The sequence below is a fragment of the Arachis ipaensis genome, chromosome B08 (genome assembly GCF_000816755.2).
Source record: "Arachis ipaensis cultivar K30076 chromosome B08, Araip1.1, whole genome shotgun sequence".
NCBI classification, from domain to species: Eukaryota; Viridiplantae; Streptophyta; class Magnoliopsida; order Fabales; family Fabaceae; genus Arachis; species Arachis ipaensis.
In genome coordinates, this window is record NC_029792.2 from 40,252,884 (window position 1) to 40,257,698 (window position 4,815).

Below are 4,815 nucleotides of genomic sequence, written 5' to 3' on the forward strand. Positions count from 1 at the left end.
ATACTCTACCACAGTCCTCACATTAATATCCACGTAAAACAGTATTCAATAAGTTCATCATTCATCTCTGAGTCTTAGACTCATCATAACCATCATTAATCCTTGATTTTACAAGTTATTGTTAACTCTTAAGTTCTCAAATTCATCACCAATATAGCACTTCACCCGTTCACTCACAACTTCAGAAACCTAAGTCTCCGTCTTCTAAACTTATACAAAAATTCATCAATTTAACTCATTGACTCATCTTTATTATTCTTACACAAAAATTGAAGAAGTTTAGAAAGTTAGAGAACCCTGGAAAAGTGAGGAAAATAATTTTTCAGTAAAACAGGGGTCATGCGAATGCAGCATGCCTTGTCCCGCATACGCATTAGTTGAAATTCGGACGTCCGCGTACGCAGCACCCTGTTAGTGTACGCGAGATACCCCTAACAGAAAAGGATGCTTGCAACGCATGTTAAAAGTCGCATATGGATGCCTTGAAAATACATGCTTCCGTACACATGGTAATGCCCGCGTACACGAGACCCCAGACAGTGGAGAATGCTCGCGTTCCGTGCACAGGTTTGCGTACGCATGCTGTATCAAACTTAGAAAATTTTTAAAACTGTAAAATTTTAGATTTTTGTACCTAACTTTCTCGTTTTGAAATATTTTCCATTCATTCTTCAAACGTCTTAAAGCTCTTGGTGCAAACCTTCATAAAAATCTAGTTTCATAAAAATGGGGATCCGGAGGCCAAGTTATGCCTTGCTAAAGTTCGTTAAAAACAAGGTTTTACACAAAATCATCAAAGTTCTCTACTTTCCAAATTTCAAAGCCAAACTAAATCAAAACCTACTCAATTTCATCACAAAATACTACCATACACTACACTTTACCATTCCATTGTACCTCAATCATTTCGACACATATTTCACTCAATTTTCCCACCATAATCCAACAAAATTAATAATTCCAAATCAATATTTTAATATCAACAATTTGTACAATTCAATCCCTCATATACATCCTTCATCAACATACAACATGATCACATCACTGCGATAGTATCACAATCATTATATCCCAATTATCATCCTCACATCCAACCACATGCAACTCATACAACCTCATCATAATTTACATATCACATACATAATCCAATCAACCATTTATTCAATTCAATCCTATCTTAAGGTCAACTAGCCTAAGTATCACGAAACATTACATATTACATAAAGAAAACTAAAACCATACCTTGGCCGATTCCCAATACAAACAAAATCACCAAATTTGATTCCAACAAGTCTCCAATCACCAACACCACTTCCAAAGTCACGAAATATCAAGCTATACATACCAATATCACTAACTTCAGTACCTAGAATTCACAATATACCAAACCACAAGGGTTTTTAAGAAATCTTACCTTAATCATAGAAATTGGTGATGAAACCTAATGATTTCTCACTATTGGTTAGCACCTAAACAACCAAATCACAAAATTTCACTAAAAAACAAACCTCGAATTTGAAATTCACTTAAGGCAGAGAAAGGGAGTATGAAAGTCAAAAGCTTACCAGCAAAAATAGTAGAACTAATGGACTCGGCGAGAGCTTTGCGTAGTCGCAAACGGGACACAAATCGGAGCACCGTAGCTCAAGTTATAAGAGGAAGAAGTTGAAGATGAATAGTATTCTTCTTCCCTCTTCTCCCAACTCATTGCGGCTGTAAGTGTGTGTGTTTATGAAGTTATGAGGCTGAAATGACCTCGTTTAAGGTTATATATATGTTGGGCTTAGGTCCAACTTGGGCCTGATCCAACCCGTTTGCATTTTTATCCCATTTAGCGCAATTTTGTGCCAAACTTTTAGAATTAGTGCCCGGTTTTAAACTTTAATTATTCTCCTAAGTCTTTCTACCATTTTTTTTTATTCTCACGCAGTATCGACCAAACTTAAGTCGATACTGCCGGCTAATTTACCATTACACATTTTTACGCAATTTTTTTTGTAGAAAATTATATTTTCCAACTGGAAAAATTTTACTGAATTCAATTGTCACCTCTAAATTTCTAAATTAAGACTTCTAAATTTTTGACATATTTTAGGCAATTATTTTATTATTATTTTACGTTAATTAATTGGTTGATTATTTTTCGGTTCTTCAACTAATCCTTCGTCAAAGGGTTAGGAGCTTTGTTTATGTTTTCTATGGGTTATTAATCTATGTTTGTTTTATTTTAAAGTTTTTCATTTATCTATTTCATGATTGAGTTATTCGTTGTTCATTCGGATTAGTGGTATCAAAAGGTATGCTAATCTCTTTTGAATTCTTTTATTAGAATTAAAAAATTTGATATTTAAATTAAAACTTGAAAACTCTTTCACATGACTTTTTGAATTCAGCTAGGAATAGTTGTTCAATTGGTGTGCGATACGTACATGATTTTCAATCATAATACACTACAAGAAAAATACCCATTCAGCCACACTTTTTTTAAGCTACATTTGAAAAATGTAGCCTATTCTATGAATAGGCTACGCTTTTCTCCATGTTGCCTTTTTATAAGAGAAAAGGATACACAATTGTGGCATCATTTAAAAAGTGTAGCCTTAGGTATTTTAGAAATCACTTATAAAGCGTAGCCATTGGTTGATATCTATAGGTTCACTTTTCGTATCAAAGAGGACGCTTTTAGAGGGTAGCCTATTTATTAAGTTTTAGGTGCATTTTAAAAGTGATGCCTAATGTATCTAGAGCCAAAAATTTGTCACTTGTGAATTTTTTCCCTCTTAACTTTTCCCCAGCGTAAGGACGCACACTCATTTCACACTTAGTGAAAATTTTCCCTCCAAGAGAAGAAAACCCTTTCACCTTTCACCTTTCAGAGAAGAAAACCCTCAGCTCACACTCAGCTCGTTATCACCTTTTCACCTTTCAGAAAAGAAAACCCTCCAAGAGTCACCGCTCACTACGTGAAGAAAACCCTTTCAGAAAACCCTCCTGCATCGCGCGAACCGAAAACCCTCACCATCGCGAAGATCGCACCCTAGTCACCACTCACCCCCAGTCACCACTCACTGCCACACACCACTCACCACTAACCACTGACCGTCGCTCCTCTTCGCCCTCCTACACTAATCGTCGCGTGCCGCCCATACCGTCGTCGATCTCTGCACTTCTCGTCATCCTCTCTGTGCTCACATTGTCGATTACGTATGTATTAATTTTCATTTGATTCTGAAATTTGAAGGGTTGAGGTTTTCGATTTTAGAAACCGGTTTCTGCTCTGTACATAATCACAAACACAACAACTATTCTCTTGTTTATTTCTTGTATTTCAATTAGAATGTTGAAATTTGAGAGTAACCAAGTTGATGCATGAGCCAGATACGCCATTTTTGAGCTGAAATCGTATTTGGTTTGGGTGACATTTTAAGATTATTTATTTTCCAGGTGGCATTTGTATTGAACTATCACTACAAGAAAAATACCCATTCAGCCACACTTTTTTTAAGCTACATTTGAAAAGCGTAGCCTATTCTATGAATAGGCTACGCTTTTTTCTGTGTTGCCTTTTTATAAGAGAAAAGGATACACAAATGCGGCATCATTTAAAAAGTGTAGCCTTAGGTATTATAGAAATCACTTATAAAGCGTAGCCGTAGGTTGATATCTATAGGTTCACTTTTCGTATCAAAGGAGACGCTTTTAAAGGGTAGCCTATTTTTTAAGTTTTGGGTGCACTTAAAAAGTGATGCCTAATGTATCCAGAGCAAAATACTTATCACTTGGTAACTTTTTTCCTCTTTTACGCGAAAGGAAACCTACACTTAGCGAAAATTTTGTCAATTCCCTCCTAGGTCATCACTCCCCTCTAAAGTCCCTTCATCCTTGCACTGACCCGTGAAGAAACCCTCTCACCACACTCACCATCGCCACTGACCACCCACTATCGCGCAGAAACCCTCTCACTGCACCATCGCGAAGAAACCCTCTCACTGCAGCAACGCAAAGAAACCCATACTCATCACCACTCACTACAAGAAAGTCACTCCTGTTCGCCCTCACCATCATCATCTCTGCGCTTCTCACCTTCGCCAACCCTGTCGCGCACAACCGTCACCGTCGCCACCACTCACTCATCTTCATCACTCACCACTCACCACGCCGTCACTCATCTTCATTGTTGCTTCTCTTTGCTGCGCGCTCACATCAGGAAGACTCTGCCTCAACTGAAAGCCTCTCATCAGTCACTCACCATCGTCAAGAAGGTATGTATTCACCTTCATTTGGTTTCTAAAATCTGAGAGGATAGGATTCCGATTTTAGGGTTGCAATTTGGGAGTTTGGTACAAAATCCTGTGAACTTGTGAATTGATGAACATGCATGCTAATGTTGCGGTGCAGTAGAACTAGTGAATTTGGGGGTTTCATTCTGTTAGTGTTACACCACAGGGTTTACTGTGACTTGTTGCTAAAATTTTATGGTTTGTCTGCTCCTGAAGGTCCACTTACGGAGGTTTGCTTCTGTATGATTTTTGGTGCAAAATAATTAGAGCTGTTAACATTTATTGTCTAAATTGAAGTTGCTAAAACAAAGATTGAACTGGATGTGCAGAGTGTCCATAGCAGAAGCTGTGTTATTATATTTTTTTCTTTTATGCACAAACCATTCTTCTGTTAAAATTGTCTTGCCTACTAATAAATTAAGAAAACCAAATAGGGAGATTGTTTGAGATGATTACTCTTTTTATATAAAAAAACAAAAAGATTTTAAAGGATTCTGAAACAAGTATTCTCATAAAATCTTCTAAAGAAACAAAT